This window comes from Somniosus microcephalus, chromosome 3 (assembly GCF_052327205.1).
Source record: "Somniosus microcephalus isolate GS21.2 chromosome 3, FLI_Smic_1.0, whole genome shotgun sequence".
NCBI lineage: Eukaryota > Metazoa > Chordata > Chondrichthyes > Squaliformes > Somniosidae > Somniosus > Somniosus microcephalus.
Window position 1 is genome coordinate 301,193,741 of NC_140989.1, and position 16,462 is coordinate 301,210,202.

At 46.1% G+C, this 16,462-nt stretch overlaps 1 pseudogene; it reads left to right on the top strand.

Annotated features, from left to right (window-relative positions):
* The window catches only part of LOC147122104 (cytochrome P450 2J2-like), an 80,483-nt pseudogene that overhangs the window by 21,818 nt on the left and 42,203 nt on the right, over nt 1–16,462 (top strand).

The following is a 16,462-nucleotide window of genomic DNA, read 5'->3' on the forward strand; positions in this document are numbered from 1 at the left end:
TAAAGGGGAGTTGTGACGAATGGTCATCGACCTGAAACGTTAACTCTGTTTCTCTCTTCACAGATGCTGCCTGACCTGCTGAGTTTCTCCTGCATTTTCTGTTTTTATCTTGAAGGGGAGGGTTGATCTTGCTCTCCATCCATGTAATGTATGTACCTTTAAGGGGGAGAACTACTTTTTACAGCTCCTGTATCCTGTAGTACCGGCAGTGACCACACCTGTATATAAACCCTGAGTAGTGATCTGTACAGTCAGTTGCAGTTTGAAATCCTCATTCAGTAAACACCTGTTGATCGTTCCCTGCAGTCTGTTGTCTGATTATTGAAGGACACAACATTAAGATACACGGATATAACATTGGCGACGACGCAGATTCGAACCTACCTGCAACTCTGCATCACCTCCCAGGGATTCGCTCCTGGAGAACAGTGGAAGGAGGTCGAGTCCAGAAGCACGGGCATCGACCACGGGCAACCGCCCAGTCATTCAGCGGAGATTTGAGCATCGCAGGGGAGGCTGTCGAGAGCCAGGCTTGGCTTTCCAGTCACGGTGGTCCAGCGAAATGGGCTGGCAACAGGTACTGCGCAGACCCTTCCCGGACAGCGGCGGCTAGAGCCGACCGAGCAGCACAGAAAAAGGCCGAGCAGCGTCAACGGGGGAGAGAGAGAGGGCAGGGCACAGCCGGTGTTCAGGACAGAGCGGCATCAACGGGGAGAGAGATGAGAGAGGGCAGAGCGCAGCCGGTGTTCAAGGGCCGAGCAGCGTCAATGGGGGAGAGAGGCGCGCAGGAAAACCCACAGGGCGTCACCATTTGCCACGAGGACCGCCGAGAGCGGCATTGGCAGCAGCGCGGGAGACGCCATTTTAAGCCGCAGCGGGGAAGAAATGAAAGCGCGGGAGACGCCATTTTAAGCCAGTCTAACCACACCCAAAAATGCCAAAGAGTGGCAGTATCACAGCGTTCGACAATGAAGTCGAAGATTGGACGACATATGTCGAATGCATAGAAGTATACTGCAAGGCGAATGAAGTGCCAGATGACAAGAAAGCGCTGGTATTGTTGAATTCAATGGGTGCAAAAACGTATGGCTTACTACAAAACCTAGTAACCCCAGAGAAGCCAGTAGAAAAGGATTTTGAAAACATAGTGTCAATCCTACAGGACCACTTAAACCCTACACCGCTGCTGATAGCAGAAAGATTTAAGTTTCACAAAAGGAACCAGCATAAAGATGAAAGTAATGTTGAGTATTTAACGGAACTGCGCAAGCTATTGAAACACTGCCAGTTTGGAACGGGACTAGCAGATACTTTAAAGGACAAGTTTGTGTGTGGGCTTCAAAGTGAAGGAACCCAGAAACGGCTTCCATCAGAAAAGGATCTTACGCTGGACAAGGCTTTCAGCATTGCAGTATCACATGAAGCAGCAGCACGGGGCGCTGCAGAGATACAACGGAGACCGCAAGAATATGGCACAAATGAAATGTCATACGGAACAGTGAAGTGCTATCGCTGTGGCAGAACAACACACGACCATAATGATTGCTGGTTCAAGGACAAAGTGTGCAGACAGTGTGGAAAAGTAGGACACATAGCAAGAGTCTGCAGGTCGGGAAAGAAAGCCAGCAGCAAGAAATCTCCACAGGAGAAGTACAAGAAGGTACATAAGGTGACGGAGAGTAGTTCAGATGAACAGAAGAGTGATACTGACTCCGGAAGCAAGGAGCTGGGTTGTCTGAAACTACATAATGTGATCAAAACGGAGGATCACTAAACTATCTGGGTCACGCTCAAGATAGCAGGAGTCCAAGTGAAAATGGAATTGGACACAGGATCAGCCCTAACAGTCATAAACCGAAGGGACTACAAGCGGCTATTCTCACATATACCCTTGAGAGATACAAAGATTGTCTTGAAGACGTACACGGGGCAAAAAGTCTACCCCAAAGGAAAAATAAGGGTGAACGTTATATATAACGGCAAGGAAACACCAAAAATGGACCTATATGTATTGCCAGATGGAGGACCACCACTATTAGGACGTGAATGGATCCGGAAGATACAGCTAGATTGGCATTCCATACAAGCACTGACTGTAGATGCCAAAAAGGATGACGACGTCACACCTGGACGACTGTCAAAAATGCTAACTGACGCAAAAGAAGTGTTCCAAGAGGGACTTGGAACACTAAAAGGCATAACAGCGACGATCAAAATAGAGGAAAATGCAAGCCCAAAGTTTTTTAAGGCCAGACCGGTACCTTATGCGATCCGCCCAGCCGTCGAAGCAGAGCTGGAAGGTTTGGAATGTTCAGGAGTACTGTCCAAAGTGGACTGGAGCGAGTGGGCTACACCCATCGTTCCTGTAATGAAGAGGTCGTTGAGTAATACGCCGGGGGAACCAAAGAAGGTTCGCATCTGTGGGGACTTTAAGGTGACAGTGAACCCAGTCCTTCACACTGTACAATATCCGCTTCCGCGGATTGAAGATATTTTCGCCTCGCTATCTGGAGGGAAACGCTTCACTAAGATTGATCTGGCCCAGGCGTACCAGCAAATGGAAGTAGAAGAAGCCTCGAAATAGTACCTCACGATCAACACTCATAAAGGTCTCTACCAATACAACCGGCTGGTGTTCGGGGTAGCATCAGCTCCGGCTATTTGGCAAAGGGCAATGGAACAAGTCCTGCAAGGGATTCCAGGGACCCAGTGTTATTTGGACGACATCCTGGTCACGGGCGAAAATGACAGTGACCACCTCGCCAACCTGGAGCAGGTGCTCACTAGATTGAAGGAATATGGGCTCCGAGCTAACCGCCACAAATGCGAGTTTTTCCAGAAGCAGATCTCGTATTGTGGCCACGTTATTGATGAAGAGGGGTTACATAAGTCCCCTGAAAAGATTGAGGCAGTAGTCAAGGCTCCAGCACCGGAAAATGTGTCACAACTGAGGTCGTTCCTCGGGCTGGTGAACTACTACCATAAGTTCTTGCTGAATTTGTCTACCGTACTACACCCACTGAACACCCTACTGCAAACGGGGGTACCATGGAAGTGGAGTGACGAATGTAAACAAGCTTTCCAGAAGAGCAAAGCATTGATCACATCAAAAGAGGTGTTGGCTCATTTCAAACCAGCACCACCAATTCGGTTGGCGTGTGATGCATCACCCTATGGCATTGGAGCGGTGCTGTCGCACAAATTCCCAGACGGCTCGGAGAGGCCAGTAGCCTTTGCGTCTCGGTCACTAACCTCAGCCGAGCGTAACTACGCCCAGATTGACAGGGAGGCCCTCAGCCTAGTGTGGGGAGTGAAAAAGTTCAATCACTATCTGCACGGGCAGAAGTTCACTTTGCTGACTGACCACCAACCACTTGTCTCCATCTTCAATCCAAAGAAGGGCGTTCCGGTGATGACTGCGCAACGGCTACAAAGATGGTCCTTTTTCTAGGGGCGCACCAAAATGAAATCAAGTATAAGGGCATGAAACAGCATGGAAACGCTGATGTGCTATCACGCCTGCCACTGCCTACTGCGGAGGAAGCACCAGCAGTGGATCCTGTCGAAATATTTCATTTGACTATAATTGAATGCTTGCCAGTAACTAACGCTGGTATAGAGAAGGACCTGACAAAGAGCTGCTCAGGATGCCAGAAGGTCCAAAATGCACCACCACATGCCCCTCTACACCCATGGGAGTGGCCCTCATCTCCATGGCAACGGGTGCATATTGATTTTGCTGGTCCATTCATGGACTCAATGTTTCTAATAGCCGTGGATGCGCACTCGAAATGGTTAGGCGATCAAAATGTCCTCCACCACCACGGAGAAAACTGTTAGATCCGTGTATCTTGATGTTGTATCCTTCAATAATTAGACAAGAGACTGCAGGGAACGATCAACAGGTGTTTACTGAATGAGTGTTACTCTAGAACTAACTATACAGATCCCCTACTCAGGCTTTATATACAGGTGTGGTCACTGCCGGTACTACAGTATACAGGAGCTGTAAAAAGTAGTTCTCCCCCTTAAAGGTACATACATTACAATTCCTCCCCTTTTAGATTAACAGTACCATAACACTCATTTAACAATTAAATATCAAACTAATTACAATGAACACTTTTAACATGCAACATTAACTGAAAATAGTCTATTTATAAATTCAGTCTTTGGGGAGGCTTCCTGATCCTTTCTGGATAGCGCCTTTCCTGAGTGTCTTGCTCTTGGTGCGGAGGCGATTCTGGCCCCCTGTCGTCGGTTGGTTCATCCGCTTCCGATGCTACTGTTTCTGGGGTAGATGCTACCTGTACGTCGAGTTCATCACCAGGTACGTATGGCCGAGACATGGGGTTGACTCGTTCCTGTGACTCTAGGATCTAGTCAACATGGCGTCTCACAATGTTCTCCCCAACATCCACTGTGTACATTAGTGGCCCCTGCCGTGTGCATATTGTTCCTGGTTGCCATTTCTCTGTTCGGTAGTCGTGGGCCAAGACTGGTTGCCCTACATTGAAGCTCCTTGTCGGCTTCTCATTGATGTGCTGGAATTGCTTACTCTCAACATCTCTTCGTACATTTGGTCTGAGCAAATCCAGACGAGATCTCAACCTTCGGTTAAAGAACATCATGGCCGGGGCATGGTTGGTGACTGCATGTGTCGCATTTCTGTAGGCTAACAGGAAATTGTCCACCTTATTCTGCAGTGGAATGTCGTCATCGCACATGGCCTTTACTGCTTTTTTAAAGGTTTGTACGAACCTCTCAGCCAATCCATTTGTGGCTGGATGATACGGGGCGGATGTGTAATGCCTTACCCCATTCCTTTTCATAAATCTTCGAAACTCTTCGGACACAAACTGTGGTCCGTTATCAGAGCAAATCTGCTCTGGCAAGCCGTTCCTGGCAAAAATGGTCCGTAGGACTGCAATAGTTTTTGTAGTGTATGTACCTTTAAGGGGAGAACTACTTTTTACAGCTCCTGTATACTGTAGTACCGGCAGTGACCAGACCTGTATATAAAGCCTGAGTAGCGATCTGTACAATTAGTTCTACAGTAACCCTCATTCAGTAAACACCTGTTGATCGTTCCCTGCAGTCTCTTGTCTAATTATTGAAGGACACAACATCAAGATACACGGATCTAACATTGGCAACGTGAATGGATCCGGAAGATACAGCTAGATTGGCATTCCATACAAGCACTGACTGTAGATGCCAAAAAGGATGACGACGTCACATCTGGACGACTGTCAAAAATGCTAACTGACGCACAAGAAGTGTTCCAGCAGGGACTCGGAACATTAAAATGCATAACAGCGACGATCAAAATAGAAGAAAATGCAAGCCCAAAGTTTTTTAAGGCCAGACCGGTACCTTATGCGATCCGCCCAGCCATCGAAGCAGAGCCGGAAGGTTTGGAATGTCCAGGAGTACTGTCCAAAGTGGACTGGAGCGAGTGGGCTACACCCATCGTTCCTGTAATGAAGAGGTCGTTGAGTAATACGCCTGGGGAACCAAAGAAGGTTCGCATCTGTGGGGACTTTAAGGTGACAGTGAACCCAGTCCTTCACACTGTACAATATCCGCTTCCGCGGATTGAAGATATTTTCGCCTCGCTATCGGGAGGGAAACGCTTCACTAAGATTGATCTGGCCCAGGCGTACCTGCAAATGGATGTAGAAGAAGCCTCGAAACAGTACCTCACGATCAACACTCATAAAGGTCTCTACCAATACAACCGGCTGGTGTTCGGGGTAGCATCAGCTCTACCGAACAGAGAAATGGCAACCAGGGATGATATGCACACGGCAGGGGCCACTAATGTACACAGTGGATGTTGGGGAGAACATTGTGAGACGCCATGCTGACCAGATCCTAGAGTCACAGGAACGAGTCAACCCCATGTCTCGGCCATACGTACCTGGTGAGGAACCCGACGTACAGGTCACATCTACCTCAGAAACAATAGCATTGGAAGCTGATGAATCAACTGACGACAGGGTGTTAGAATCGCCTCCGCACCAAGAGCGAGACACTCGGGAAAGGCGTCATCCAGAAAGAATCAGGAAGCCTCCCTAAAGACTGAATTTATAAATAGACTATTTTCAGTTAATGTTGCATGTTAAAAGTGTTAATTGTAATTAGTTTGATATTTAATTGTTAAATGAGTGTTATGGTACTGTTAATCTAAAAGGGGAGGAATTGTAATGTATGTACCTTTAAGGGGGAGAACTACTTTTTACAGCTCCTGTATCTTGTAGTACCGGCAGTGACCACACCTGTATATAAACCCTGAGTAGTGATCTGTACAGTCAGTTGCAGTTTGAACCCTCATTCAGTAAACACCTGTTGATCATTCCCTGCATTCTGTTGTCTGATTATTGAAGGACACAACATTAAGATACACGGATATTACAATCCACATCCTGCTCATTGCAGCCTTAAATCTCGGCCTGAATCTCAGCCTGGAGAGACCTGTACATCAAATCTGCTGGAAAGAACAATGGAGAGAACCAGGGGAACAGCTCAGAGTGCAGACCCCATAGTCTCTTCTAAATCGATACAAGGAAGGGCAAATCAAAACCAACGTGCAAAGTGCTGCTCAGTACCCAGAACTCCTTCACACAGCGTTGAATCTCTCCAGAAGTCTCTCTCTCTCTCAGAATGCGTGGTGCAAAAATGTCACCGACAAAAAAAGGCAGGAAGTTGCCTTTAAATAGCGCTCCCGTAGTCCCTTTCTGACAGCATAACGCTCCCCTCAACCTGTCATTTCTAGCGGCAGGCGGTAAGGCAGGGGGCGCCACTCAATTTCCGGTCCGGAGCGCTAACAGGGCGTTGCGCACTCGACTGACGTCACTATCTGTGGGCGCAGGAGATCGTGGCGGTAGTGTTTAGCGCTGCCACAAAATGTCTAGTTAAATTCACGAGCGGCGCAAACATCGCTGCGCCCGGGCGCTAGTTGCTTTGCTCCCCACTTGACACCCTCTTAAGGCGCTAACGGGAGGCGCAAACAACTGAATTTTTCCCCCTTGGTGTTCAAATGTCCTGCCAGTTCAGAACAGCAATCAAATAGAACATTGAACTATATAAACAAAACAGTAGAGTCTACATCAGAGGAAATCACGATCAAATGGCATAGCGCTCTGTTTAGAATACCTTGAGCACTGTGTCCAGTTCTGATCACCGAAACACAAGAGAGACATTCAAGTCTGGAGATTGTTCAGAGAAGAGCCATGATTCCGACACCTGGGAGGTAATTTTAACCCAACCTTTCTGGTGAGAAACTGATGGGATTGGATCGACCAGCCGTTTACACCCCGCCTGATTTCGATATCCATGTAGTCAATGGAAAGTAAAATTGGGTTCGGTTAAAATGACACCCCTAGTGTCAAAAGACCGGGTTACGAGAAAAGATGGGAGAAACCTGGAGAAACTTTGCCTACAAAACTCCACTGGCTGTACTTCCACAGTAACTCATTGGCTGTGAAGAATGTTCAGACGTTCTGTGAGAAGCACGATATGAATGCAAATTCTTTCTTTTCTTTTCAGCATTGCAAGGAGTGAATTGGGAGGTAATCATGTGGAGGTGTATAAGATAGACCTGGAACACTATTTTAAACTCAACTGTCAGAATAGGACAAGGGGACAGAGGTTCAAACTAATAACAAGGACATTTAGAACTGGTGTCAGGAAGTTCTGTACACAATGTGTGGTCAACATGTGGAAATGATCCTGTGATTAGGGCAGTGGAACAGATGGGTTCTGTATGAGGAGACTATTTGGATAGATGAGCTAATATGGGCCAAATTACCGTATCTGTATCTATATTGTGATCTTATGATTTTGTTGCACTTAAACATTGTGTGGATTAGTCTTTAAGTTGATTACTGCACAGTGTGAACAATAACAATACAATTAGTTTGAACATCAATCACAGTCTACAACTGTTGTACAGTTAAACCTTGTTATTTGGGAAACAGCGTCAACTTAGTTGCCCCACTTCAGTGCTTGTGTAGAACAGTGCGTTCTGTGGTAATCAGACCTGCCAGTGTAGTTCAACAGGAAATGTAGCAGATTCCTACTGTCGGAATAATAATATTAAGCTGTTGGAAAGTTTGCACATACTTTTATTGCAATCTGATAGATTCACTGGGATGTTTCATGTTTACTGTGTGGTTGTTGCTGCCATCTAGTGGTGATTTGGGTGATGTCCAAACCACCAGCAATTTAAAAGGACTGGCGAGCCTCCCTTGTGAAAAGCTGGTCAATGGGCCAACTCTATTCAAAGGGGTCAAAAGGATCATCAATGATCCGTGCAATATTCTGAAGGTCCGTAATCTCTGCAGCGAAAATAGTTTTGATGATGGCAAATTCTGTCCTGGCCAGGATCATGAAGATACTGCAAGCTGAAGATTGATAGCAAGGGCAAAAAACATCTTTGAACCCAAACCAGGAAGGGAATCAGATACCGGCGGCAAATCTGACATGGCAGCAGAGAATTTCAGTGATAATTAGTTTAATATTTTTCTTTTCTTGTACTAGATATATTTAGATACATTTATGCACTCGGGAGTGCTTAAAACAGCAAAAAAATGGTACAAAAGGACCCGATAAAGGAGACATTTTGTTCAGGGGCTGATCGGACCAGTGGTCAGGATGGGAGGTGCAGAGAAAACCCTCTCCCCTCCCTCCACCCTAAGGGCATGCAGAGCCTGCAGTGTCTATTGGCACGGTGCAGGTGGGTGCCAGAGATGAGTGCAAAGTGGCGTTATGCCCGCCTGCATCATGCTAATGAGGTGCCATCCTACTGACCCTGCAAACTCAGGGAGGGCCAGCACTGGATGGCACCATCGGGACCATAATTTTTCTTGTGATTTGAATTATGATAGGGTGACCATATTTTCTAAACCGAATCCGGGGACACGCAGGGTGGGAGCACAGCAAAGTAGGCAGGACCGGAAAATGTAGGTTGCACAGCATAGAGAGGCAAAATTATTTAGCAGTTGTACATAAACATTACAAATGCAAAACAAATGTGCATACAATTACCGCGAATGTGACGTCACACTATTGAAGCGCATTCAGACACCTGACCGCCCCAGTGACTGAGGTCACACCTGACTCCCCACAGTGGCTAGGATTAGCCTGCGCCCCCCTCTCCTCAGTGACTGTGACCAGGCCCTCCCCCACAGCCTCTCACCAGCTCCGGGCCCCGTGCTCCCAGGCATGTCTGACGCTGACAATCCAGCAACACAAGCCCAGCCAGAAACTCATAAACAACAACCGGCACATGCGCAGAAGATCCGCCCAGTCGCGTATGTGCGGTCAGTCACCCTGGCCATTGTACAAGTTGTTGTTTAATTTAGCCTTAGAGCCACACACTGACAGCTCAGGGGGGTAGACTCACTGCCCAGGGGTACTCTTCGGGGATGAGTTTTGTGACCCGGGGACTCTTCCGGGGACATTGTTTGCCCGGGGACACAGTACCTCATCCAGGGACTATCCCTGGAAAACGGGAACGTATGGTCACCCTAAATTATGACAGATCTCCTATTCATCACATTGGTGGTTTTGCAGACAATATTTGGTTATGGAACTTATCATTACATCAATACCAGCTTCAACAACTTGCATTTCTATAGCACCTTTTATAGAAAAACGTTCCAAAGGGCTTCACAGAGGCAAAATGGATGCCAAGAAGGAGCTATTAGGAGGGAAACCTTGGGAAAAGAGTTCAGTTTTAAGAAGGGTCTTAAAGGAGGAGGGGTGGTGGAGCGTCGGAGGGGTTTAGGGAGGTGGGGTGGGGGATGGGGGGGGAGGTGGGAGTGGGGGAAGGGGTGGGGGATGGGGGGGAGGTGGGAGTGGGGGAAGGGGTGGGGGATGGGGGGGAGGTGGGATGGGGGGAAGTGGGAGTGGGGGAGGTGGGGTGGGGGGTGGAATGCACCAGAGGCCTGAATCTGAGGAACAGAAAGTTCAAGCGGAGAGGAGGCTGTAAAGCTGGAGGAGGTTGCAGAGATAGGGAGGGGCGAGGCTATGAAGGAGTTTAAATATAAAGATGAGAATTTTAAATTTGAGGTGTGATGAACTGGAAGCCAACATAGGTCAGCGAGCACAGGGGTAATGGGTGAGCGGGACTTAGTGAGAGATAGGAAACAGAAAGCAGAGTTTTGGATGAGCTGAAGATTCTGAAGGTTGTCCAGGAAAGTTGAGTCAGGGAGTGACAAAGGCATGGATGAGGGTTTCATCGGCAGATGCGACGAGGTAGGGACAGAAGCGGGTGATATTACGGAGGTTGAAGTAAGCGGTCTCTTTGATGGATATGGGAATCATAGGCTATGCTCAAGCTCGAATAGGACACCAAGGTTGTGCTTGGCCTGCTTCAGCCTGAGACAGTGCCCTGCTGACGTATGAATGAGATGCAAGAACGAGCTATAAAGTTGTGTGAAAGCTTGGCATGGATCAGTAATTCATGTAGAACAGATTGAGGGGCAACATTTTGTGGCATCTATCTAATAAATTGAGTAGTCTGAGCTTTCCAGGTTCCTTAAAGTAAGCTGCCTTCTCCCACATCTTTTTCCAGCCCCTGCAGGTGTTGTACTGAGCGCTGAGCCGGACTGCCACCTCCTGCCAGGCATGGCATACTGCCACCTTGTGGGGAGAGTACTCAGGCGCGCCAAATAGAAGGACTCTCCTCGCACTCGTCTCATGTCCACTTTGCTAAGTATCAAAGAGGGGGTTCGGTAGTTGTGCCACTCAGTAGTTGTGTAGCAAAGGCAGAGTGGTTTTAATGGGGGATTTTAACTTTCATATCGATTGGGATAAGCAGACTAGCTCATGTCAGAAAGGTGGTGAACTTCTTGAGTGTGTCCGGGATAGTTTTCTACAACAATGTGTCCTAGAGGCAACAAGGGGGCATGCCATATTAAATTTAGTAATGAGCCAGATTTAGTTAACAGCCGAACTGTACGTGAACATTTATCTAATAGCAATCATAACATGATCGAGTTCAACGTAACATTTGAAAGGGAGAAACACGAAACAGCTGCTAAGATTCTAGATTTAGGTAAGGCTGACTTCAACAGGATGAGGCAGAGACTGTCCACAGTAAACTGGGCAAATCTGTTAATGGGAAAAATGGCAGATGATCAGTGGAAGATATTTAAAAAAGAATTTAATGTGATACAGAACCAGTTTATACCCCTGAGGGGCAAGAGATCTACTTGCCAAATAGAAAAGCCATGGGCGACTAAAGAGATCGGGGACAGCATCAAACTAAAGGAAAGGGCAGACAAAACTGCAAAAAATAGCGCAGATCCTGGCGAATGGGAAAGATACAAAGAACAGCAAAGGGTCACAAAAGGGGGTATAAAAAGAAACTTGCAAGGGATATTAAAACCAATACATAGAATTTTTACAATTATGTTAGGAAAAAGAGGGTGGTCAGGAGAAATGTTGGTCCCTTAAAAACTGAAAGCGTTGATAAGGAAATGGCGGACATGTTGAATAATTACTTTAGTATTGACAGTAGAAGAAGAGGATAGCATGCCAGAAATCCCAAGGAAACTAATATTGAATCAGGGACAGGGACTCAATAAAATTAATGTAGGTAAAATAACAGTAATGAAGAAAATAATGGCACTAAAGAGCGACCAATCCCCAGGACCAGATGGTTTCCATCCCAGGGCTTAAAAGGGAGTAGGTGAGCACATTGCAGATGCCCTAACTATAATCTTCTAAAGTTCTCTAGATTTGGGAACCATCCCTTTAAATTGGAAAATTGCGCATGTCACTCCGCTATTTAAGAATGGCGAGAGAGGGAAACCAGGGAATTATAGACCAGATAGCCTAACAGCAGTTGTCAGGAAATTGCTAAAGTCTATAGTTAAGGATAGGGTGACTGAACGCCTTGAAAATTTTCAGTTGATCAGAGAGAGCCAGCATGGATTTGTGAAAGGTAGGTCGTGCCTGACAAACCTGATTGAACTTTTTGAAAAGGTGACTAAAATAGTGGACAGGGGAATGTCTATGGATGTTATTTATATGGACTTCCAGAAGGCATTTGATAAAGTCCCACATAAGAGACTGTTAACTAAGATAGAAGCCCACGGAATTGAGGGCAAATTATTGACCTGGTTAGAAAATTAGCTGAGTGGCAGGAGGCAGAGTAGGGATAGTGAGTAGGTACTCAAATTGGCAGGATGTGACTAGTGGTGTCCCACAGGGATTGGTGTCGGGGCCTCAACTATTCACAGTATTTATTAACGACATAGATGATGGCATAGAAAGACATATATCCAAATTTGCCGATGATACAAAGATAGGCGGCATTGTAGGCAGTGTAGATGAAAGCATAAAATTACAAGGGGATATTGATAGATTAACTGGGCAAAACTGAGGCAAATGGATTTCAATGTAAGCAAATGTGAGGTCATCCACTTTGGACCTAAAAAGGATAGAACAGGGTACTTTCTAAGTGGTGAAAAGCTAATAACAGTGGAGGTCCAAAGAGACTAGGGGGGCCATGTGCATAGATCATTACAATGTCATGAACAGGTACAGAAAATAATCAAAAAGGCTAATGGAATGCTGGCCTTTATATCTAGAGGACTAGAGTACAAGGGGGTAGATGTTATGCTGCAGCTATACAAAATCCTGATCAGACCACACCTGGAGTACTGTGAGCAGTTCTGGGCACCACACCTTAGGAAGGATATATTCGCCTTAGAATCATAGAATGGTTACAGCACAGAAGGAGGCCATTCGGCCTGTGCGGGCTCTCTGCAAGAGCACTTCAGCTAGTCCCACTCCCCCGCCCTTTCCCTGTAGCCCTGCAATTTTTTTTCCTTCAGGTACTTATCCAATTCCCTTTTGAAAGCCACAATTGAATCTGTCTCTACCTCCTCCTCAGGCAGTGCATTCCAGATCCTAACCATTCGCTGCGTTAATTTTTTTCCTCATGTCACCGTTGGCTCTTCTACCAATCACCTTAAATCGGTGTCCTCTGGTTCTCGACCTTGGCGAAAGTGCAGCGTAGGTTTACCAGAATGCTACCCAGACTTCAAGGGTTAAGTTATGATGAGAGATTACACAAATTAGGGTTGTATTCCCTAGAATGTAAAAGGTTATGGGGTGATCTGATTGAAGTTTTCAAGATATTAAGGGGAACAAATAGTTTCTCTCTATCTACCCTATTTCAGCTGGTTGAGGATTCAAGGACTGGAGGCATAGTCTAAAAATTAGAGCCAGACCTTTCAGGAGTGAAATGAGGAAACAATTCTACACACAAAGGGTGGTAGAAGTTTGGAACTCTCTTCCTCAAACGGCAATTGATGCTAGATCAATTGTTAATTTTAAATCTGAAATTGATAGACTTTTGTTAAACAAAGGTATTAAGGGATATGGGCCAAAGGTGGGTGTATGGAGTTAGGTCACAGATCAGCCATGATCTCATTGAATAGCGAGGGGCTGAATGGCCTACTCCTGTTCCTATGTTCCACTCCACCAGTTGTTCACAAAGTTTTTTTCCTCGTGCCTCTGTGAAGCACCTTTGAACATTGTTGTTTCATTCCGCCACAATGGGTTTGCTTTTCTTTGCTTTTGACCCGCTGCTTCTTTTCACCCACAAGGTCTTTTCAAAGGTTGACAAATATTTAATAACTCTTTTCAGCTGTTCTAAAAGCTGGAAGAGCTTTTACCCTCTGCATTTAAAGATTCCAACCAGCCATTGGGTTACACTGGATACCCCGCGCTCTCTATCATCATGCTCGCCGTGCTTGAGCTGATCTGCACAGAGATGAAGTAAGGTTATTACACTACCAGTAACTGTTTGTTGATGTACAGCGGCCCACAATCACTGCTACGAGACCACATAATAAGTCCCATATTCTTTTGTTCTTACGCTTTGAAGCTGTACACATATTGATACTCTCAACTTGCAGTCCTAAATAGCAACTGCCTGTTATTGGAGCATGCAGAACCAATCTGGTCCTTCCTGTTTCTGAAGACCTCCTGAATCAAGTTCACATGTTGTAATATCCATCTTGGTCATTCAAGTTTAATTATAGTTATCCTTGAACACCATATGCTTTAAGTGGCTCACTATTTAAAAAAATCATATAAATCTGTATTAACAACACAATGTCGCACATGTGGAATGTTAGTGGGACAGGCTGTTCAGATTACCTTTTAACTGCTCTATCTCTGTGTTCCCCTTTCAGGACAACCATTCAATCCTCACCACAAGATTAGTCATTCAGTCACCAATCTGTTCAATTGTTTTTGGAGAACGGTATGAATATAATGACAACAGTTTACAAGAACTTTTGGACAGATTTATGATGATATTTGGGGTCAGGTAAGGCTGCTAAACAAGTTATTATATTTGAAATTAATAATTTGAATATTGGATTTGGATAGATGCAAAAGATGTTCTTAGAAATTATTTTTATGATGTGAACATATGATAGATATAACTAATCATATATAATTTTTACAATATCATCTGTGACATGTCTGTATTGACAATTTTTAAGCCCAACTTGCAAGTCCAGTTTGAAAGTATAGCAAGTAAAAAGTAATTTTATTCAGCATAAAGATTGTGCAAGAGCAATTGATAAAACAATTCGCTGGGGTTGATTTTCATCTTAATATTGCCCTATTTACGCATAAAAACAGGATAGTAGTACAATCAAAATTGTATAAAACACGGACTGCTAACATACCGCTGGAGGTCCACCCATTCCAATTTCCGGGCAAACGTTAATTTATCCAGAACTACCCACGGTAACAAATAGGAACTTTATTAATGTATGCAAATCAGAGTGAAATGATGCAATTAAGATCCTAACACCTTTTTCGTCTTTGCCTCATGGCTCAACTAGAGCCCTCATTGAGCAGACCGTTGGAGTCCTCAAGCAACGGATCCACTGCCTAGATAGATGTGGTGGCTTACTGCAATAGAGACACAAAGAGTGGCCCATATTTTTTTATTAGTTCCTGGGATGTAGGTGTCGCTGGCAAGGCCAGCATTTATTGCCCATCCCTAATTGCTCTCGAGAAGGTGGTGGTGAGCCGCCGCCTTGAACCGCTGCAGTCCATGTGGTGAAGGTAGCCCCACAGTGCTATTAGGGAGGGAGTTCCAGGATTTTGACCCAACGACAATGAAGGAATGGTGATATATTTCCAAGTCAGGATGGTGTGTGACTTGGAGGGGAACTTGGAGGTGGTTCTGTTCCCATGCGCCTGCTGCCCTTGTCCTTCTAGGTGGAAGAGGTCACAGGTTTGGGAGGTGCTGCCGAAGAAGCCTTGGTGAATTGTTGCACTGCATCTTGTAGATATGATAGTGGTTTGCTATAGGCTATGTAACTTTTTTCTGTAACTGGGACAATATGTGGAGCCACCATTGGATGAGACCTTCAGCATGATGAGGGAGAAAACACAGAGGATAGCGAGGAAGCCAGGGTGTTTCAGCAGTTGCCTGCAGCCAGAGCTCTTTGGCAGCAGCTCTCTGCTGCTCTGCATTAACAGTCATGTCCAACACCTGTTCCAGTCCTTCCACTTTGAATAAACTGCATCTGCCTAAAGACCAGCATTGAATTTCAAGTCAACTAATATTGCAGGGTCAGCAGCTAATACAGGAATGTTCTCTGCACACAAAGATTTTAAAAAGATTTATCATTTTACTTAATTACACAAATGCCTGCATACTAATTCTCACCCAGGTGTGAGCCTTTGTGCCTTTCCTAAGTGCTTTGTTACCTGCTGTACTGCTCCTACAAGGTGCTCCCCCAGCAGCTTCAGCATGGGAGCTGGAAGCCGACTGTGGCTCAGTCAACGACTCTAGACATGCTCTTGGTCGGCAACCTCTAGGAGCTTGGGCCTGGCTTCAGGCTGTAGCAACTCGCTGGCTGTGGAGCCAGTCTGGCCCAGCTAGCTTTCTGGCACCAGGGTAGGCATTGGTTGAGGAGGTGGCAGTGATCCAGACATGCTGTCAGCCTGAGACAGGGCAACATATTCCCATCGCACGACTGGCCCTGCTATTGGGCTGTGCCTCAGCACTTTCATTGATCTGTGGGTGAGCAGACTGTAGGACATCCATGATGCGACTGAAGTCCCTATTCAGTCTCTCAGCCTGTCCAAGGTGGAGGGGTTGCTGGAGCCCAGAGCCGGAATGACCCCAGTATGAGCATCTCTGAGAGCTGGGCCCAGCTGCAATGTGCATGGAGGTGGCCACATGTTCCATGGTTGACTGCAGTGTGTCGATGCCATGTGGCAGAACCCCACACAAGTTGGAAATGGACTCTGGGTGTTGCAGAAGCTCCCTGGCAGGCAGACCAATACATTTAGGAATTGCTGGTGCACAGAAAGCATGCAAAGTGCCCCAGCTTGAAAGCACAGATGCAGTGAAGTACACCATTGTGATTGGTGGAGAGACATAGGAAACAGGAGGGAATTGGCCTTG